Below are 24,006 nucleotides of genomic sequence, written 5' to 3' on the forward strand. Positions count from 1 at the left end.
TGATCCGAAGGATATTGCCAATATCCTGGCAGATCGATTCAGTGCCAACTTCACCCCACTCTCACCCCCTAAATGGCCCATCTCAATACCGGAAGATTGCCAAATTCCAGTAATAACGGCCACACAGGTACAAAACGCACTCTCTAAAGCCAAGAATACAGCATCCATGGGACCAGATGACATCCCGGGCTGTGTACTACATGAACTACAATATGAACTGGCACCTCACCTAAGTGTCATGTTTAATCATAGCCTCACCTCAGGTTTCGTGCCCACTGAGTGGCGCAGAGCTATAGTTATCCCAATCCACAAGGGGGGATCCACCTTGGATCCCGGAAACTACCGTCCCATCAGTCTGACAAGCCTTATCTGCAAGGCCATGGAGCGTATTATCATGGAACTTATAAACAAAGACAATGGCAACCTTCAAACACTGGACCCCACCCAGTTTGGGTTTGTGAAGGGCCGATCTTGTCTCCTGAACCTGATTGACTTCTTTGAATCAGTCTCCAGAGCCATGGACAAGGGTAAGGTGGTCCACACAGCCTATCTAGACCTTGCCAAGGCCTTTGACACCATCCCCACTCTGGAATCATAGATAAACTTACTAAGTTGGGCATTAATCCCTATGTCACCCAATGGGTTGCTAAATGGCTTACTGATAGAACCCACACTGTAAAAGTAGCCGACTCCAAATCCAGCTCCAGACAAGTGACAAGTGGAGTACCTCAGGGTTCAGTCCTGGGGCCGCTCTTGTTTGGCATCTACTTCTCTGAAGTACAGGTCAACACTAAGGGACTCTGGCTAACAAAGTTTGCAGATGACTGCAAACTGGGAGCCATTATTGAATCCCCAAATGATGTGGATACTCTACAAAAGGACCTTACAGAAACAGATGCTTGGTGCCAGAGCCATGGGCTCAAGCTCAATGCCAAGAAATGTATTGTTATCCCCTTTGGGAAAAAACATGTATCCATGAATTATCATATAGGTGGCAGTACACTAAACACAGAAAGTGTGATAAGAGACTTAGGGACACAGGTGGACAGTGGTCTCACCTTCGATAACCACATCGCCACAACAGTCAGGAAATCCTTCTATGTGGCACACCTCATCACGAAGGGCTTTTCATCCAGAAAAAGGAGGTCATTGTCCCACTGTACTCATCCCTCATTAGACCCATTATAGAATACAATGCCCCATTTGGTATGTACCTCTCAAGACATCTGCAACAACTGGAAAGGCCTCAGAAATGCCTCACTAAAAGAATCACAGGCCTAAAGCAGATGCCCTATGCTGACCGCCTTAAAAAACTCCAGCTATACTCTGTCGCATATCGTCTACTCAGAGGCGATCTCTGCTTAACATACAAGGCCATGTCAAACCCAGAGCTGTTGGACATGCTACACTTAAAGAAATCCCAATCCCTCAGAGCTACACGCTCCAGGGATCTAAACCTTGTCATCACAATAAACAAAACATGTTGGAGGGATAGGTTCCTGACCCAGAGACTCCCCAGACTCTGGAATAGATTGCCCATACATGTCAAGCAGAGTGCCTCTTTGGACCTCTTCAAGAGGAACATTGACGATTGGATGGGAGAAAGGAAATTCACCCCAGGGATCACGTCAGTCACCCTGCTAGACAGGGGTCCAGGAAAGTAAATAATGTGGGAAGAAATATTCAGGGAACTGTTATGGCTAGGCTTGTATAGGCCCTAGGGCTGATAGCCTAGTACTAACCTATGAACCTATGAACAACCTGTAGGAGACAGAATACAGGGAGAGGGCCTTGAGGCAGTCTGCATAGGACATGTTACTTATGCCCTGTATTATTTTAGCGAGGAACCTCTGTGGACACTGCAATTGCTGGATATGCCTGGCAATGTACATACCAAAGAGGGCATTGTACTCAATGACAGATCCGATGAATGCCGAATACAGTGGAACAATGACTTCCTTGGACCAAGATGCCATACCTTTGTTTATAAGTTGCACAATATAGAATGATTTCCTTACCACTGTAGACACATGATGCTCAAAGGCTAGACTACTGTGCAACTACAGTCCCTTCTCATGCATCTTCAACATTACATGCCCATTCAGGTTTCAGGAGACCCAGGTTTGAATAACACATGTGTGCACTAAGGAGTCAGCAAGCAGGATGGGACTGAGAGACAGAAGTCAGCTCACACATATCGAAAAGAAGGTTTTTTTTTACTAAAATTACAGTTAAATGGTGGAGATCAAGGGCTGTAGCTCTGCCAGACTGATAAAATTCAGCTGAAGATCATTCATAGTGTGTGTGTGTGTGTGTATACATTTGTATGAGTATCTTGCTTGTTAATGCATGCACACATGCACCACAATAATTTCACTACTTCACGGGTGCTGGCATGGGTAAGGATAAATCAAAATAAAAAAAAAAATCTAAACCACCCAAGGATGTCAGTCCATATTAGCTCAATTTTCACTTCACCAGGTAATGTGGTCATGGCCAGTCAAAAGGGAATAATGTGACAGAAAGGTAAAGAAACAGGCTTGATGGGTGAGTCAAGGAGTGCAGAAAAAAAAAATAAACAAATTTCCACATAGATTCAACTGTTTTGTAAGCACATAATCAGTAGTGTATTTGGGGGAGGGGTGGCAAAGGGATTGGCTGTCATGAGCAGAAGTTGTTAGGGATCGCAACCAAAAGTTATTAATGGGGACAGGACCTTTTATTCCCATAACTTGTAAAGAGAACCTTTTTTTTGTTCTTCAACTTACAGGAGAGCTGCTAGGCAAGAAAACGTCAGTAGACACTAGAAAAGCTAGCTGCTACTCTCCGCATAACACTGTTATCATGTATGCCCTGATATAAAGAGTGGAAAAAGAATACCTTACATATTTTCCTTCAGTTCCTTTTTTCTTATTTTCCTTCAGATCTACTATACTCTGATATGCTTCTGCTATTTACCTTCTTCCTTGTTGTCCTGCTGTGAACTCTCTAGTGTCTTTCCCTCTTTTTTCATTCTCTAGATCCTTATCTCAGATTCTTTTGTCCCTCTGCTCCTCCACTACTTCATAACTGCCTTCCCCTGCCTGCTTAAACCACTCCTCTACTGCTATTCTACTATGACTGATTGTAACTCAGTCCTCCTCCTCTCCCATTCTTGGTCATAATATCTTGACCACTAATCTACAGTATAATGCAGCAGCTTGAAATGTGCTTTTCTCCAGGGGTGAATCCCCTCATGCATTCTCCAATTTTACATATTCCAACTCAACAGTTGTAGAACACTGGGTAAGGGAGGAGATAGTGGTCTCAGGAAATCATACGTTTGACTGCAATATGAATGAGTAAGTGATTTTTCAAGGTGCTGTGTCAAGCGGAACCATTGGTTTCCCTAGTGTATACTCTCCTTTCTCCATTCCATTCCCTTGCAATTCCCCATCTGTTCCACTCCTAGCTTTTGTCGTTTTTCTCTGTCTCTCTCTCTTTTTTCCAGTCTGTAGTAACTTAATCTTTTACTTTCCATTCCCTATTTTCCTTTTCATCTCCCCTTCCATTTCCTTTCCTAACACAATCCTCCTTAATGCCCTTATGTGCTGTACCTCAACATGAATCCTCTCTCTTTCTTCTCTTTTCCAGTTCTCTGCAGTTTTAATTTTTACCCCTCTGTTAATGACATCACCATTACCTTATTTTTTGCTTTCCATATCACTCTTTACCCCCCCCATGCAAATAAAATGAAAAGTTTGCCCCTCCAGATTTCATCCCAACTATCCTTACTTGCTCCTCACTCAGCTTCTTCCACACGTTCTTCATCCATTCACAATCCCATCCAAATTGTAAATGATCTTCCATCTCCTTTCCACACAGTTACCATGCATTCCACTCCTCACTCCTTATATGGTCTTCCCGGCATGATGCCCTACCTGTGCAACAGCTTCATCTAATGGTTAACCTGAAACTTTTTTCTTTTTCAGGGGAAGTACATTTCCAAGGGAAACTTACTACATACAATACTAAATGAAGAGGACAGTATCCAGATTGGTTGGTGAAGTCATTGTTTTGACTAAGCCTATTGGCTTGACGGTTTGATGTAAGAGCTTTAAACTGGAAACATTATCCAAAAGGTGAGAGCAAAACAGACTTTGAAAAGACCACTAACAGTGATATTTTTGCAAACTGGAGGCACAGATTTAAAAACTAAAATAATAAATGTGATAAAAAGTGAAATCATGAAACAAATAATGTTGACATGAGGTGATGATTATGCAATTTAATGTAATTTAGATATTTTGGAAAGATGAACAGGATATTAGAGAATGACTACAGAAAACAGAAGCTGCTTAATATTTTCAATAATAGAAAATTAAATGAGATTAAAGATGGACTCATATAAAACATGAAAAGGAATAACTTTACATGAAAGTCCAAATGCATGTTTGCCATGTAAAGTTTGCACAGTATTTTACTATTGTTATTTTATATGTGGAGTTTTTCTTCCTGGGCTTCCAGTGAAAAAGGGTTTTCGTGCCCAGTCAGATAATACCAGTTAACAAATACAAAATAAATAAATCTAATTTTATGAGAATTTACATGAGCTTATTTATAACATTAGGCAAGGGCTGGGGGATAAGAGACTGCGTGCTTTGCTTTGAGATATGGGCATGTTCTACATGACAGTAGACATAGAAGAATGAATGGAGGGAGATGAAGGGAAGTAAGAGAATGTGTAGCCTGCTCCACCTTCCATGGTGGTGGGAATGATTTAACAGTGTGATCTGAAGGTAGCCACCTCTAAGACAGTTTATTTATTTATTTTAGTTAGTTAGTTATCCTTTGTTGACAAGATTAGTCCCATTAGGCCAATGGCCTCTTTACATGGGAGACCTGGCATGGTACTTTGTAGTACTAAGGGGAAATTTGGCCACTGCATCAGGGAATGTCTGCTAATCATCATTGTTGTGAGTGGAACCACTTCCAGTTTCCTTTCCAGGTGCAGAGGCGGCCCAGAGAAACAGGGAGGCAGATGGAGTGGTGAAACAAATGAAAGAGGAAAATGTGTGCAGGATTCTGGGGAAATGCTTCAACGAAATCTGTTTGATGGAGATGAGTCAGCAAATGATGGATATATAATTAAAACCCTCCAGTCGGGAGGGTTGTGGGATGATTTATTTAAAGAAATGGTAGTGCAGAGTCAGTCAGAAAATCAAGAGGATGTTTCCTGAGTACGACTTATGAAGAAAATGCAACAGGAGAATGCAAAGATAATCCTGAAGAATAGTGGTGAGACGGAAAAGACATCACATGCAGAGAAAGTAAAAGAAAGCAAAAGTGTAGTAGTAGAAAGGAAGGCAAAATAAAATGAAAAACTGAAGTACATGGTAAGGATTCAAAGTAAAGAAAACAAATAAATGGACAGGTATGAAGTGTGGGATAATTTAATACTTTTATTGGATGTAAAAGCACATGAGGTAAGAGCATTTATTCTTACTAAGAGACACTTTGTGAATTATGTTTGAGACTGTTTTTTTCAATGGAAAATTTTCTTGGAGAATATGAAAAAAGAAAGACTGTAATCCATGGAATCTTTATATGATAATATCATTTAACTGGGAAACAAAAAAAAATGCATGCACAATTTCGAACAGAGATAGAAAGAGAGACTTTGAAAGAACATTTGAAAACTTTATGTAAAGAAGTACTGGGCATTGCAAACGTTTATGACAAAAGGGGTTTATGGACTGGTGGCTGAGATTGTAATATTGTATTAAAACAAGAAAGATAAAAATATATACATATACCAAGCATTATATATGTGGAGGGGAACTGGGGTTTCGTAAAGTACTGGGGACAACTGAAAACATGTTTTTTTTTGCGACAAAAGAAAATGTTGCATTTGTAGGGAAGTGGGACATGACGCAAAAAATGTTAATTGAAGTGTCATACATGTAGCAAAACTGGACATTTATGGATGGATTGCAAAAATGAAAATAAGAATAAGGAGAAAATGAGCAAAGAAGAAATTTCAGAAGTAGTAGAAATACACAAAAAAATAGAAGAAAAAAATTAATAAAGAGGCCATAGAAGAAAGTTCTGAAATAAGTGATGAAGACATAAATTGGGAGGTAGCAAAAGAAAAACAAAGAATTCTATTGGTAAAAAGGTAAAGGAAGAAAATTTAAAAGGATAAGTACAAAAAGAAAAGGAAATGGATAAAAAAGAATATATACAGCTACTGACTGTGTGTTGTATAAGGGTTAAGGTGTTTGACTCACATACACAAGGTACAGTGTTTGATTCTCACCTTTAAGAGTTAAATTGGCTAGGTTTAGAATGGCCTATTAAGAAAGCTAGCCTAGTAATTAGCTATGAAGTTAAGAAACCATGAATCTAAGGAAAAGGGAAAATGAAAATTTTTAGAATGCTTTCTGTAAATGTGAACAGTATTAAGAATATAAGAAGAAGAATAGAGATTTTGGAGTGGTGTAATACATGTGATGTAGATGTAATGGGTCTATATTGCAACATCGAACATTAAAAACAGCGAACGATGTTTCATCGACACATTTTCAGCGAAAGCTGAAAATGTCGAAACCACAGAACAGAGATTGCTTTCCTAGGGAAAGAAATCGCTGTTCCAACCCCCCCCCAAAAAAAAAAAAACATTAAACACTTCCAAACACATACACACATACCCTAATCCTAATTATACCCGCCAAAAACCAGTAAACAACTAAATACACATATGCACATAACCCAACCATACATTTAACGAAAAAAAAACAGTAAACACTTTAAACCATATGCACTTACCTTAACCCACACCCTAACCCTAAGGTCAGTAACTCTCGCACATTTACATAAACAGATACACACTTACCTTAACCCTAATTCTACCCCCCAAAACAAAAGTAAACAACTGAAAACACATACACACGTAACTCAACCATACATCTAACACAAAATATAAAACAGTAAACACTTTCATACATATGCACTTACCTTATCCCGCACCCTAACCCTAAGGTCAGTAACTGTTGCACAATCACGCTCGGGAGCTATACCAGACAAGGGACCACACTACACTTCAGAACACGGCAAAACAACGAAGCGGTCAAGTGACTTCTTTCCCAGGGAAAGAATTCGCTGAACAACCACTTTGCTGGTTTGCCTGTTCGCTCTACATGTGTAGACGAAAACGCATTCGACAAAATGTGTTTTGGTTGTACTAATAGGAACCCAATGTAATTATATTAGAAGACAAGATTTTTAGCAAATGGAAAAAGATTACAGAAAAATTATGGGGAGGAAAGACAATTTGGAATTTGTGAAATGAGAGATGTTCTGGAATAGCCATATTCTGTAAAATACAGTAAAAATATTAGATATAACTTCAGCAAAAATGGAAAGATTAACCATTGTAGATTTAAAATGGAAAGAAAAAGTATAAAGAATTATAACATTATATGCCTATACTAATTGTAAAGAAAGATAAAGGTTATTTCATTAGATTTTAGACTATGTAGTGATTAACATGAATACTATAACAACAGGAGACTTTAACTGTGACTTAAAAGGCAAGCATAAAAAGAAAGGAAATAATATAAAAATGTTAGAAGTTATAAGATGTGGTAAGTTAAAACTCTGGGACAAAATTCATGGACTTACAAAAGGGGTATGTATAGAACTGAAATAGATAAATTTACAGTATCGGAAGGTTTAGTTACAGGGAAGGGGAGGTAGTTGCAACATGACTTTCTGATCGTCTTGAAATATAGCTAGAATTAAAGAAAACAAGGATATATGCAAATAGGCAAAGGAATAAAAATAAATGAGAAAGCATGGAATGAAGAAGGAAAGAGGTTAGTAATACATTTATGGAAAGATCATATTACTATGAGAACATTATTTAAAAACTGGTCTGAATGATGGATGATATCTAAGAAAAAATACAAAAAAATGTTTTTTTACAGTGGCAATATGATGTGAGAAAAGTAGAGAAAGAAAAATATAAAAGAACATATAAAGATGCATTGGAAGTTTTAGAACATAATGATAGATATTACTTTGACAAAGAAAAAGAATTATATGAAAGAAATCAAGGAAAAATACAAGAATTGTTACATAAGCAAAGACAATTATTAAACAAGTAGACATACTGAGTTACTTTAAGCAGATTAGTAAAGGAAGATGGTAGTGTGATGAGAGAAATAAAATGTAAAAGGAGATAAAAAAAGCTCATGAAAAGATTCTGAATAGTGTAGTACAATATGTATAAGAAATGTTTAAAAAAACTAATGTAGTGAAAAAACATAGAAAGTGAAAAAAGGTAACAGAAAAAGAGAATAAAGATTTGGAAAAGGTTTCTTTAAATGAGCTGGATAAAGTACTAGGGCAATTAAATACAGGTTTGTTTGCAGGGCCAGATGGAATAGAGTATGAAATGTATAAAAACATAAGGGATTGGCACAACATTTTTTTTTTAAATTTGAATGAATGGTTAAATGAAAGTTTTATTTATAAAGAATTATGCAGTATAATACTTAAATTCATATGGAAGAAGGTAGACAGAAATAATTAAAAAGAGGAGACCAATAGTATTGAATAATAATGATTATAAGACCTTTATGAAAATAATGCAAATGAAACTAAAAGGAAAAATATTAAGGAAGACAGTATATATACTATAAAGGGGAAGGGTTGTCAAGAATTATTAATGACAGATAAACTGTGTATATGATGGGACACCTTAATAAGGCATTTGACACAACTGGACATGAAATATTACAGGTAATAATGAAAGGATATAATAAAAGTGGGAAAGGTAGGAAATTATGTATGTCAGTGTAAAGTAATAATAAAGTAAAAATACTTGTAAATGTCTGGTAAAGCAAGAGGTGCATAAGAAGAATGGTGTAAGACAAGAGATGTCTAATGAGTTGTACACTCTTTGCATTAGTTATAAATGCGATAGTATGTGAAATAAATTACAAAATGAAGGAGGTAGGGTAAATAATACCTGAAGGGTTAAGAATACCACTTCTGTTAACATATGCAGATGACATTATAATAACTGCAAAAAAATGTTGATAAAAGAAGTAATAATGTGCACCAATGAGTGTCTAGAGGTGATAGGGATGGCTTTAAATAAAGAGAAAAGTAAAGGCTTAGGTGGTGTAGAAAAGATAAGGGCATATATTTTACAAAAGATAAGAGGTATATATTTTACAAAAAATGAAATTTCTGTGTTAGGTATAACATTTTGGACTGAAGATGTAAGTAGAATTCAATGAGAAAATACCATACAGGAATTAAAACAAACCTGCCTTTCTGGAGAACATGTAAATTATCATTTAGAAAAAAAAGCTTATTTGATAACTTCAGTTTTGATGGGAAAATAGCAATTGTATGTAAATAAAGAAGAATGAAGTTTAGGGTTATTTAATGCTGCTTCATTAAATTTGTACAAAGTGTTAAAGTGGATAAATAAAAAAGATGAGAGATTAGTAATAAAATTGCATAAATATAAATATAACAAATTTTGGGGTATGGTAAAAAGAGTAAAAGAGAAAAAGTGTGTATAAATGAAGAAATAAAATGTTACCAAGAAAAATATATTTTTTGTGGAAGATAAAAATTGATGATATAGCAAATGATAAAAAAGTATGGTATAAGAATGTAATGATAATATTATGTAAAATCATGGGAAAATCTAACAGATGAAAAAAAATTAAAGCTATAAAAAAGAAGCAAATTGTGTAACTAGAAAGTAGAATGTCAAGATCATTTGTGGATACTGGTAATAGATAAATTGCCAGTAAAAGGAAATATGCCTTATAAAAAGAAAAGTGGCAGAATATGTTCACATTTTCAAGAAGTAGAAACTAAGAAACGTGTTTTTGAAATGTAAAACAGTAAAAAAGTTATGAATAAAACTATGTAAAGAAGATTTTCTGAAGATATAAAAGAAGTGGATAATATAAACATGAACACTATTAAATAAGAATATTAAAAGAATAGAATTAAAGACTATGTTAAAAGTATACATAAGTTATTTTATGGTATATGGGCTACATGGAATGAAAGATTAAATTAAATTATGTTTAATGGCGAATGGATTTTAGCAAAAATACTAAGTAAAATCAGATGGTGTTTATGGAAAAAGAAGAGGGGGTTTAATAGGGATGAAAATTTAGTATGATTGTAAAGAAAATTATGACTATATGTAAACAAATTTGTATATATATTTGTAAATATGTAAATATTTTGTAAATAACAGCTCTTTTTGTTTGCAAAGGAACTTGGTCATCTCATGATAAGCAAACAAGCAATTACCTTTTAGTTGGGAGCCTTTTTCATGGGGGTGGGCACTTAAATTTTGAAAAAAAAAAGATGGGAAGAGGAGATATTTGTTTAAGGGGGGTAGACAAAATTATAGAATACTACCATGCATAAGACCTAATTAAGAAAATGAATGACACATTCAGGGAGGAAAAAATACTCTGGGTAGACAAAGGTCAGCTCCTGGTCAAAACTAAAAGTAAGATTAGAAAGGGCACTTTCTGGACCTCAGCTGACATGTAATAGTGGGGAGAGGAACTACAGAGGTGGGACAAGGAACTCACAAAGCAGAAAAAGTTATTACTTCAGGAATCAAGAAGGAATACACCATATCACATTTTTTTCTTGCGCATTTATTCCCTAACCCTGCAACTGTACTGGTAAAAATCATGGCTTTAATGGATGCAGGTGAGATAAAGTTTACTTTATGTGCAACTACCAATCCTCTCTCAGTGTGACTTGGGAAACTTATTTACAAGGCACATATTACTAGTTTCTATATATATCATACACATTCTTCCAGAAGCACCAGAACTACCAGGGCCCCTTAACAGTGAGTTCATCTTTGGGCCTCCACTGGCAGCCACTTATGAGCTCATGTCCTTGCTACTATCAGCAAGCACACTTAAGTTCATCTCCTGGCCTCCACTGACAGGCACTCCCACAGTGGAGTCCCCCCTACCCCTGAGATAAACAGTTGTGACCACTCACTCTCCTCTATATGGCTGGTGTCTCTAGCACACAGGCTCTTATATACTGATACTGACTGCTGTCTGAAGAGACTGAGCTGAAAGCACTATGCTATCAATAATGACTATATCTGTTGGTGTGTGTGGGGGGGTTACCTTTTGTGTCTTAGTCATGTCGCATGACAGTAGGTTGGCAGACCTTGAAGGGGCAGGAGGAGCTGGACCACTTCAAGTTGTTGAAGGAGAGCTTTATAGATTCCTGGTGTCCTTTGTGGGACTGGCCTCTGATTATGGAATTTGAAGAGAGAGTTCATCTAGACTATAGTCAATCCTTGTATGCCCCACATGTAGAGAAGATATAGACAGAGGAGTGGGACACTAACAGCAGTTTGCTCCAAGCAGAAATCCTAGCACACATCTTTTCATTAATTCATTTTTCTCTGAAACCTGATTTATAGTAATCAGGGTCAAGAGGGAAACCGAGACTACTGCAGCAACTAATGGGTGAAAGGCAGAGATCTAGTTCTGGACAGAACAATGGTCCTTCACAGAATGAACACACACTGTGCAATTAGAAGATAGAAGATCAGAAATTCACCTAAGAGTTTTCCAGATGAAAACTTCCATGGACACAGGGAAGACGTGCAGCTTCCACACAGAAGGCAGGTCACATGGGAAAGGAATCGGAGAATTAAAAGCTCTCAGAGAGCAGTGCTAACCCTGCACCATTACTAGACTAAATAAATACCAGGCTACATCAATGGCTTTGTGAAAATATGGTGTTTTATTAATAATGGGACTAGTGGTGGAAACAGCTGCACCATCCAACAGAAACCGAACATCAGAGCCAATTTAACTGCTGCGTTAACATTTTCCCATGAAGCAAGAATCTTGCTGCAAACACAACTGACATATCATTTAGAAAGTGAGGAAAGTTAAGCTGTAGGATGTCATAAGAAGATTAGAATCCTCTCAAAGTAAAAAAGTCCAAAATGTACTCTGTTACAAATGTTAAGGGCCTAAAGCTGTGTCTAAAAACTTACACTGACAAAGATATACATTTCAGAGTAAATATGCGAGGCTTGCCGGAGCTGTTCAGAGATCTTGTTATTAACTAAGATGACTTGTTGCTAACTGAGCAGTAATGTGGAAGATGAGGTTCAGTGATTACAGGTGCAAATCACTGTACCTGAGCTGCAACCACTCTAGTATACCTACCAGCTGCAGAAGTAGAAATGGTACCAAGAGGAGAACCAAAGACACTAGACATGCTGACCAAATGGACTGGTCCACTGGGGCAGAATGAGAGCATTAGGGCAGAATCAAACATTATGTTGGAGTAAAATCTCAGCTATACTCCAGAGGCAAAAAGATAAGGCACTACATGCACTACTTAAGATGTGGTCTGGCCAAGCCCCAATATAGCAAAAGGATGGAGGGGAAGGGTATCTCTGCAACTGGGAGAAACTAGTGTTCTTTTCAATACACACTAATATGAGGAGGTGCTTGATACTGGTAAATAAGATCATGTGAAAGACACATGGAAAACTGCCCTGAACAGGAAGGGTGGCAGGAGAAGCAGGAAGCATATGCTGCAGAATCTAAGGATCAGCTACACCTGGGATCTGCAAAAATGCTTTTTCAAAACAGGTCTGTAAATGGATGATATACAAACAGAATCCATGGAAGCATTCAATAGGGTATGAGACAGGTGCAGAGGTGAAAGAGGGGGGCAGAGGGAGAGATGGAGGACAGGCAGAATGCTAAAGTCACTTAAAGGGTAAAAACTAGATATGCCGTTGCCTTCTGTCATCTAGCAAATGTAAATGAATGTTATCATTTTCTTCACAACTATTTCTTAAAGCTAAAAACTGTGTCTGCAGAATGACTCTTGCTACAAAAAGAGATCTGATAGCAAGATTCCAAGCTTATTTCTAGACTGCATCGTGCTGCCACAATAAGCTGTGTACATGAAGTGAATTACATCAGACGTTATATTATCTTGGGAAATTGTGTCTGTTTGCTGTCTCCAGGGAATGCATCTACATTATGCCTTCAAACTGCAACTTAACTCAGAAGAGGGAACTGGCTATTACATAAAGCAATTGCCTCATTTGTAGGTCCACCCAGAGTTTGTGTTAACATTTTTCTTAGTCTCTGCACAGTCATGTTCCAGATGTCAAAAGTCTTCAGCTGGTTATGTATTAATGGTATGAATTCTTCTAAAAGAGGCATAAAATTACTCTCGGTCTTCAAAATGAAGTATAGTATTGCAAGTGAAGCTGGTATACACCCTGAAATAAATGCTTCTGTTTGCAGACTACTGGTTCTTGGAATTACAGCTTTAACTGCGTAAATATTTCACTGCACAGTTTTCCTGCAGAATGATTGCACTGAATCAGCTCATTCATTCATGTGTCTATGTTTGGATTTGTCAGTACCATAATGTAACTGGTTTAGTCTGGGCACCACATAAATAGCCTAATAACTGAGCTTCTAAATATATGGCAATATGAATAAATGAGAATTGCACCAAAAACTGATAAAGTTGCACTTTCATCATATCCTGTGTATTCTACAGTACCATTATCCCATATTCTCTATGGCTTGTGTTTTTTTTTGTTATATCACATAATAAAACTATGTGATTTTGTGCTCTTTGTTTAACAAAACTATAACAGGGGTGTTTTTCTGTGGTCCTGTCTGCCCAGTCACATATAACGAAAATACTGTGGCTTTTGGCTTTTTTAAATGGGTTTGGTTAAGTGCAATTTGTTCTACTACAGTAATTTCTTATGTTTGGTTGTGGCTACCTCCTTAAAAAGCTTTGTCAGGTACACCTGAATGCTGAGCATGAAACAGTTGTTAATGTGACTACATTTGTTCAAGTTCAGAACTGCAGATCCAGGCCACACTTTATAGCTGAGGTGTACAGCTGGTAATATAGGACTGATAACATACACTAATAAACATTAAGGCTAACTTTGCAGTCCGCATACAGGTTTTTAGATTTCATAGGCTCTATAGCTAGATCAATGTAGCAAACATGAATGACTGTTTTGTTTTCTAAAGTATATAAATTGTCTTAGATTTATCTACTTTTCCATTTTCACTTTCCTGATTTAAAAAACTCCAGACATGATGTAGCATATACTTTGACAAACATCAAAGGAAAATAATGAAATATTTCTTAAACAGCTCAGTTGGTGAGAAGAAAGACTGTAAAATAAATTCAGGTTGGAGACAGACATAGCAATACTTTAACAGTGTTTTCTCTGTATGTGGAACTCTTGCATTTGATTAAAGGGAAAGCAAAGCATTTGTGATGAGGAAAAATTGATATGGTGGATATTTCCTTTAAATTCATGTGAAATTATTCAGCCTTCAATTTAGAAAGCTGCAGTTCTCTGTACTCAGTAATAAAATATTACTAAAATAAACAAAATAAAATACACAAATATGCATAGCAGTTAAATTAAATCACTTAACAGAGTTAACAGTTAAACATTTTTTTTAAATAAAATAACGTCAGTGGTGTGACAGGTAGCACAATTTGCCTTTGGTGCAGAAGGTCATGGGTTCTATCATCGATTGTTGACACCTATCGAAACAAGTTCTTTATTATTTATAACAAATTATATACACTACTTATATTATAAAATATATGTATGTTATATACATTATTAACAATTGTTTACATCTGATATTTCATCATATATTTCAGCCCCCCACTCTTTTTTCCACAACCAAAATGTATCTTTTCAAAATTCCAGCCAATACCCATTTTCCATTATACTTTATCTCATTTAATTTTTCATTCCATATGACCCACAAAACATACAATAACTTATCAATTTCTTTCACTTCATTGTGTTTCTTATTACCATAATATCCATACTCTAGAATTCACATTTAAATCTTTCACAATTTTAGAATCTTTTAATATATTAGTTTCATATAATTTTTTCCACAATTCTTTTACTCTTATACAATTCAGAAAAACATGTTACATTGTCTCAATTTCTCCACAATAATTACATATTCTCTCCTGAATCCTTTTATATGGTATGTTTAACAGGCAAAATACTTATTAACCTCCACATAAAGTCTTTATTTTCATATTTTTGCTCCACTTAAGCCTTATTTTAATTGCGGATAAATATAGTAACATTCCTTCATTACTTTTTCATACCAATCTTTTCTATTCTTTTGTACATTTCTATTTTTAATTTCCATAATAATATCTTGTTTTGATATTCTTTAATCTCACTATTAACATTGTTCTTCCATCTTTTTCCACATCTTAGACTTTTCCATATACCTTTACACTTATTTTTTTTCAATATATCACCTATTATACTTTTATTTTCTTCTTTTATGATCCATAACGTTTTACACAGATTCAGCAAAGCTGCATAAACTATCAGATTTATTAATCCTAATCCTTCTCCTTCTTGCTTTACATACAGAACATACAGAACTCCTCTCCTCACAGGATTTAATATTGACCCCCATATAAATGAAAATATAATCAATAGCAATTATTTTTCATACTTTAGTGGAATCATGTATACACTTGCTAAATAGGCAAGTTTACATAACAAAATAGAGTTTATTAAATACACCTGTTTTATGTGATAACCTATACATACATATTTTTTTCAGTTTTTGCATCAGTCTTTCCCATTGTATTTCCTTCTTTATATTAAGCCAAAATATTATTCCTAGAATAACTGCTTCTTCGCTATTGAAATGGATACCTTCTAATTCACCTAAAAAATATTCCTTTACTTTTATCCTTATTAATGCTTAGACCAATCACATTCAAATACTTATTTAATTTCCTAATTCCTTGTTCCATCCATCTCTTATTCTTAGTGATTAACACTATATCATCTGCATAAGTAAAAATAACTGGAACATATATTCCCTCTATTACTGTATACCTTGCCACTTCCAACTCTCTATTACTATTACAATAACATTCAAAACTAACTCAAATATAGATACTACTTGCAGGACAAGCTTGTCTTATTCCACATTCTATTTTTACTTCTTTACTTAACCATCCATTTAAAATTATTTTTATAATGTTATTCTCATATACTGATCTTATAACTTTTATTATTTTATCATTTATATTATAATCTTTTAATATACTCTACAATTCCTCAGACTGTATTTTATCAAATGCTTTATTCATGTCTCTAACTAATATTTTGGCTTCCACTGTTTATTTATATCATCATCTAGTACCTCTCTTAATAACAGCAGTAAATCCTGACTTCCTTTCCATTTATTTCCAAAAATTATAGGCTCATCAACCTATCCACACCCTTCTGTAATCTTTTAAATAATTTATAATCTGCATTATTTAATACAATTGGTCTTCAATTCCTAATATCTTCCTTTTCCCATTTCTTCCATATGAATTTCATGACCTCCATACATATTTCCTTATTTATCCCCTTTTCTAACGATTCATTCAATACTGCTAAAAAATATACATTTTGCCATTCTTTCATATTATAATACATATAATATTCAATTCCATCTATTCTTGTAGCTTTCACCATATCTATATTTTTAATATTTCATCAAATTTTTCTATACTTATATATTTTTCCATAATCTCATTTTCTTTTTTCTTAATTTTCTTACCTCCCATATTTGCCTCTCTATCTTCTTTAGTCTCTATCTTCTTGAATGTATTTCTTATGTATTGTTCTATTACTTCAGCATTTTTTCTTGCATATTTACTTTTTCTCTTTAATTATTTTCCAATTCTCTTATTACTCTCTCATTCTTATAGGTTCATAGGTTGGTACTGGGCTATCCGCCCACAGGCATATATTAGCCCAGCCACATTGTGTGGCATTCACCGCCCCTTTAGTAGTTCCCTAGACCCTTGTACTAGCAGCTAGTACCCTTGGCCCCCATCTAGTAGTGCTGTTGGTGTGATCTCCGGTGTGAACTTTCTGTTACCCATCCACTCATCAAGGTTCCTCTTGAAGAGTGATAGTGAGGGGCTCTATCTTATGTAGATTGGGACCCTGTTCCATAGTAAGGGAAGTCTCTGCAAAGGGAATCTATCCCTCCAGCATGTTCTATTCATTGTTGTGTTGAGGTTTATATCCCTAGAGCGTGTAGCTCGAGTAGATTTGGTTTTGCTAAGATGGAGCATGTTCAACAATTCTGGGTTGGATATGGCTCTGTACGTTAGACAAGATCGCCTCTGAGAAAGCGGTATGCAACAGAGAACAGTCTTAGCTTTTTCAATCGTGCTGCATAGGGCAACTGTTTGAGGCCAGTAATCCTCTTGGTTAGGTACCTCTGTGGTCTCTCCAGCTGCTGGAGATGTCTAGCAAGGTACATTCCAATTGGTGCATTGTACTGGCACCATTACATCCTTAGATCTTGATGCAAACCCTTACGTGATCAGATGGGTCACATAGAAGGATTTTCTAACCACTTTGGCAACATGGTTATCAAAGGAAAGCGGACCATCTACTTGAGGCCCTAGATCCCTTATTTCTTCTTTAGATTTCAGGGGATTACCTCCTATGTTATAGTTTGCGGGTACTCTGTTTTTTCCAAAGGGGATTACTATGCATTTTTTTGCCTTTAGCTTGAGACCATGGCTTTGACACCATGCATCAGTCTCATTTAGGCCCTTCTGGAGGATCTCAGTGTTGGCTGGAGACTCTATTATAGCACCCAGTTTGCAGTCGTCCGCAAACTTAGTCAGCCATAGCCCTTCCGTGCTTGCCTGTACTTCTGAGAAGTATATGCCAAACAGGAGGGGCCCCAGGACAGAGCCCTGAGGCACACCACTCATTACTGGTCTGGATTTGGACATAGATCCTGTTACTCTTACTTTATGGGATCTGTCTGAGAGCCAGTTTGCGATCCATCTTGTGACATAAGGGTTTATGCCCAGGCTGGTGAGCTTATCAATAATACTTGAATGGGGAATGGTGTCAAATGCTTTAGCAAGGTCAAGGTAAGCCATGTGTACCTCGTTTCCCTTATCTATAGCCTGAGTAACTGTCTCAAAGAAATCCACCAGGTTCAGGAGGCATGATCTGCCCTTGACAAAGCCGAACTGTGTGGGGTCCAGCGACTGGAGGTTCCCAATCTCTCCATTTATGAGTTCCATAATGATTTGTACCATAGCCTTACAGATCAGACTGGTCAGGCTTATTGGTCGGTAGTTCCCAGGGTCAATTGTGGCCCCACCCTTGTGTAGCGGGACCATCGTTGCCGTGCGCCATTCTATGGGCACATATCCTGTGGAGAGGCTGAGACTGAACAGGGTATTAAGATGCGGGGTTAATTCCTTTTGGAGCTCACACATGACACAGCCTGGGACACCATATGGTCCCATGGAGGCAGTGTTTTTAGCTTTAGATACAGCCTTGTTAACCAACGTATCAGTAATAATTGGACTTGCCCTGTAGGTGGTGAGGGGGTGGGGAGATATTTGCACTGAACCTGTCAGCCAAAATGTTGGCAATGTCAGAAGGGTCAGTGTATTTTGTTCCATTTTGTACTAGCTCAGAACAGACCTGAGCATTGCCATTTAGGTTTTTGACGTAGCCATAGAAGGCCTTATGGTTATCCTTGGCAACTTTCTTTTCAAAATTAGTTTAGTTGACTTGATGAGGGCCCTCACTTTACTCAAATATTGAGCCACTTCTTATTTTTTCCCTGTAAAATGTATCTTTGCCTATATAAAATGTTCTTTATCCTTTCTTGATTCATCTATTTCCTCCTCCTTTCCATAAAAATTCTTATTTCTTAATATGCCCTAAATACTGTCTGACCTAGCCTATATTTCTACTTTTCTTTTTTCTTTTTATCATCTGACACTTTAAAATCACTTTTTATATTTTCCTTTAAAACTTAACCACCAATCAGTCCAATTTTCAAAAAATATTCTCATTTCTACATGATTACCTCGTAATCTGTCCATTTCATTTATTCCCTCTTCATCTAAATCTTTTTCATTCAATCTTTAATCCCTTTACCTATCCTTATATAGTCTTCTTTTTCTTTTACTTCTACCCATATAGCCAAATGATCTGAGAAACCTGTTTCCTTTGTTCCTTCTTCTGTAATTTGTAAAGTATCAGATATTATAAAATAATCAATCTCTGTTTTTATCTAATTTCTTTTATAAGTCCAGTGTGCATTATGCAATATACATAGTTTCCTGCTTTTCATTATTTCATATACTGTATGGCCAAGGTGGTGCAGTGGTTAGCATTGTCACCTCACAGCAAGAGGTTTTTCCCGTTTGATTTTTGGCTGGAGCGCCTTCTGTGTGGAGTCTGCATGTCCTCCTCATGGTCGAGTGAAGTTTAAAAACATGCAGGTAGGTGTGTGCGTGAATGGGTGTGCCTTCTTTGAAGGTTGGGCATCGGGGTGAAAACTCAGCACCGTAAAAATCCACTGCCAATCATTAGCAGACCGGAGTTTCACTGTGGCAACTCCTAACTGGGAAAAGCCAAAAGACATTACTTTATTATTTCATATACTGTCTTCACATCATTCCCTTCTTTTTTCCTTTTCCTTAAATCACAATTAAAATCTCCTACTAATATTATGTCCATATTCACTCCTACATAGTTTAGGATTTTTTAAAACATTTCTTGTCTTCCTTTTTCATGACATATGAATATATTGTAATGATTCTATACACATCTGTTTTACATCTTATATCTATCACTGTTATCCTACCCAACTCAGCTAAGGTTTAATCTAAAATCTTAACCATTTCACTACATAGCACAGCAATTCCTGAACATGTATCTTTCCCCATGTTCCATATAATACTCCCATGCTATGAATTTTCCATCTGCTTCCTTTCTTCTTCCATCAAAATTCTTGTATCTTCTAAAATGATTACATGCATATTGAATAGCATATACCATTCTACAACACCTAGCCTTCTTTTAACATTTTTATACTGTTAACATTTATTGATAAAAAACTTCAGATGCTTTTAATTTTATTATTTCTCATTTAACCATTATATTTTTTTATTTTCTTTCATAATCACACTTTTAAATGCTCTCTCCTATCTCTCATCCTTCTCTCTACTGAACTTTATTTACTTCTTACTGTTTTCCTCTTCATTTGTTTCCAGCACTGATTGTTCATTTTTTATTTTCTATATTCATCATTTTATCTTCTTTTTGCACAATATTCTGTGTTTCATACTCATTTTCTACATTATTTTTTGTATCATGCACATGTTCTTGTCTCTGTTCTTTTTGTTCAACATGCAAAGGTTCATCACATTTAATTGAATCATGTCTCATTTTCTCCACATTTTTTACAATTCAAATCACATTTCTTTGCTTCGTGTCCCACTTCCTACAAATAAAACATCTTCTTTTATTACAATTACATATTAAATGATCATTTTTTTCAAAATAAGCAAGATTTCAGCTGTCCCTTATATCTTACATAGCCTCTATTCCCCTCCACATTTATTACACTTCGGATATGCACAATATTATCATTTTCTATCTTAAAAATTACTCCACAATCCTATCCCCCAGTCCACAAGTATCCTTCATCATATACTTTTGTAATGTCCAACACTTCTTTACAAATAGTTCTTAAATAGTCTTTTAATGCTTCCTTATCTACTTCAGTTTGAAACTGTATAGCTATCCTCTTTTTTGTTTCTCTGTGAAATGTCTCTATAACATAACAGTTCCATGGACCACATTCTTTTTTTTTTTCAAATATTTCTAAAAACATTCCATATATTGTCCAGTCTCAAATATAATATCACAGTAAGTCTCTCTAGCAATATGAATGAAAGCTCTTACCTCATTAGCTAATGTCCCCAAAGGTGCAAGAACTGTGTCTATACCTTGTATCTTTCTAGTTATCTTTCTTTTTTACCGCTAAGTGGTACAACATACTTCTTCTTCGGGACCTCTCTTCCTCCTCATTACTTTTTTCCTTCTTTCACCATCAATGCATACGACTTTCTTTCTTCTACAATTTCTCTCACCTCTTCTTTCTGAATCCTGTCCATAATATCCCCCCATGATGCCGCTGCTTCACTCTTCAGTTCACTCTGCATTACCACTTCTTTTAAATAATCATCCTGCAACCCTCTCAATTGGAGGGTTGTAACTACACACTCCAACCTGGACCCAGAGAACAGATTTTTTTAGAACTAGTACTCTGAATCTTGTGAAGGTTAAATTACCTTTATTCCACCATCCTCCTCCACTTTAGCTACTTCATCGTTCCTCAGCAATTCTATCAATCCTTCACTTTTGATTCCACTCTGCAAACCACCATTTTTCCAACTTTATTTCCTTCTGCAAACTCATCTCCTCCTTCTGCCACTAACCAGCACAAACACTTGCTGCCTCCATCTTCCTTCCAGTTTCTCTGAGCCACCTTCATGCCCGGAATGGAAACTGAAAGTGTAGCAGCAAAACAGTGTCTTCTCATTCTCTGAAAAGAGTAGGGTTTTTTATTGATATATACATTACATATTATTTACATATTTACATTATTTACACCTATTTACAAATCTCCATACATTATAAACTTCAATTTAAGCATTTCACCCCAACTCTTTTATCCACAGCCAAAACATTATTTTCTCCAGAATCATCAAAGTCTATTTCCCATTGTATTTGGTTTCATTTAGTCTCTTGTTCCATACAGTCCATGAAACATAAAATATAACTCTGTCCATTTTCTTTACTTCTTCCTGTTTTTGTGCAGCATAATAACTAAATTCTCTTATGTCCATATTTATTTGCTCAACTTTTAACACACTTTTCACCCCATTATGTTTTACATATTTCTTGCCACAAATTATTAACTCTTTCACATTTCAAAAACACATGTTCAGTAGTCTCACACACTCCACATTTATTACATATTCTATCTTGCTTTTTCTTGTATGATATATTTGCTTTTACCGGCAATTTTCTAATATTTGGCAAATGTACTTGCTTCATCATTTTGTATCCACCGCTACTTGACATTTTATTAATTTCTTTCATGATTACATTCATAATTAATGAGAAAATTACACTACTAGCTGGGCAACCCTGCTTTAGTCCACATTCCATTTTCTTTCTTCCCCAATCCAGCCATCTACATTTAGTTTCACATAGTTCCTTTCATAAACAGATTTATTACTTGTAATATGTTTTGCTTACATTATATGCCTGCAAAATTCCCCAAAATGATTTATACTGAATATTATCATAAGCATTACTTATATACCCTATCATAACTTTTGCTTCTACATTTTTATTTATATCAATTATTTCTCTTATTATCCATAATAACTCTTGACATAACTCCTTTTCCTTTTCTTCTGAATACATTTTAGTCATATATTCTAGCCATTTTTTGTAACCTTTTTATTATTCTCATAAAAAAATTAGAATCAGTATTACTCAAAGTTATAGATCTCCAATTTTTTATCTCCTCTTTATTTCCTATATTAAATATACATCTTATAACTCCTGTACATCTTTTTCTCTTTAATTCCAGTTTATAGCCATTCATCATAACTTCTATAAAATAATTTTTTGCCACTTCTTCATTTTTAATACATACCATATTCAACTCCGTCCAGTCCTGTTGCAAAATTCATGTTAATATCTTTTAGAATTTCATTCAATTCTTTCAGTTATTTTTTGTTCTAAATACTCATTATCTTCTTTATTTAATTTTCCACCATCATAAATTCGTTCTAGGCTTTCTTCTCTTTTAGCCAATAATTCCAATACATATTCTTTAATTATTTCATTTCATATATTCCTTCTTGCTGTCTTATTTGCTTACCGTCATTATTCTTTAATTCCCATTATTTTTCCTTATTTTATTATTCTATTCAAATATCATGCTACTTCTTTCTTTCCTTGTAAACAATATTTTTGTTTACATAACAAGTTAATTTTAATTTGATTCATTTTATATATTTCTCTTTCATTTTCATAAAAAGGAATTTTTCTTCTGTAATAAGTCTCTGAATGTTTCTCGACTTAATATCTTATATCTCTCTCTTTTTCTGTTTTCTTTTCTTCCTTAGACATTCTAAAAATACTTTTTATATTTCTCTTTAAAATTAAGCAACCAAACAGTTCAGTTCTCATAAAATTCTCTCATATTCATATGCTTTCTCCATAATTCTATAAGTTCTTTTTTCTCTTCTAAATCTAATTCCTTTTTATTAATTCTCTTTATTCCTTTTCCTATTATTATATATTCTTCATTTTCCTGTACTTTAACCCATATAGCCACATGGTCCAAAACATCCAGCATACTTGATTCTTTTTTTTTTTAACTTTTAAACTATCAGACATTAAAAAATAATCAATTTATGTCCTAACTTCATTTCTTTTGTAGGTTCAGTGGTTATTCTCCCATACACTTAGCTTTCCACTTCTCATAATTTCTTTAACCATTTTAACACCACAATTACTCTTATTTTTCCTTAAATTAGAATTAAAATCACCCACCACTATAATGTCCATATTTGCACAAACATATTCAAGGATATTTTTAAACATTTCTCTCTCTTTTTTGTTACATATGTATATAAAGCTATAACTCTATACACATATTTTTCCATCTCAAATCTATTACCATACTTTGTCCTAGTCCACTAAGGTTACATCTAATACTTTAATGCTTTCTTGACATAATATACATATGCCAGAGCATGTTTCTTTCACAACGTCGCAAACTATCACACCATTCCAAAGTATTTCAGTTTGTTTTCTTTCTTCTTCTGTTAATAATCTGATATCTTCTAAAACAATAATATGTGCATTGACTACAGCACACCATTGTAATATATCTATTCTCATCTTAAGAATTTTCATATTGTTCACATTTAAATCTAATATTTACAGCTTTTAAGGACAGTTAGTATAATAACATTGTTATCCCCTTCCTTTATTTTCTCTAAGCATTATATTTT

The 24,006-nt window shown here is 35.2% G+C and overlaps 1 protein-coding gene and 1 long non-coding RNA gene across 3 annotated transcripts in view; one reads left to right on the plus strand and one right to left on the minus strand.

The window, feature by feature from the left end:
* The window catches only part of PITPNC1 (phosphatidylinositol transfer protein cytoplasmic 1), a 2,469,295-nt gene that overhangs the window by 464,507 nt on the left and 1,980,782 nt on the right, over positions 1 to 24,006 (minus strand). The window lies entirely within an intron of this gene.
* LOC122812994 overlaps positions 1 to 24,006 on the plus strand; it is a 238,202-nt gene that overhangs the window by 182,721 nt on the left and 31,475 nt on the right. Inside the window, exon 2 of the long non-coding RNA XR_006366617.1 lies at positions 3,972 to 4,121. This is a non-coding gene — a long non-coding RNA (uncharacterized LOC122812994). The remainder of the gene's footprint in view (positions 1 to 3,971; positions 4,122 to 24,006) is intronic.

Source organism: Protopterus annectens, chromosome 10.part0, assembly GCF_019279795.1.
Source record: "Protopterus annectens isolate FY-2018-M chromosome 10.part0, PAN1.0, whole genome shotgun sequence".
In the NCBI taxonomy this organism is placed as follows: domain Eukaryota; kingdom Metazoa; phylum Chordata; order Ceratodontiformes; family Protopteridae; genus Protopterus; species Protopterus annectens.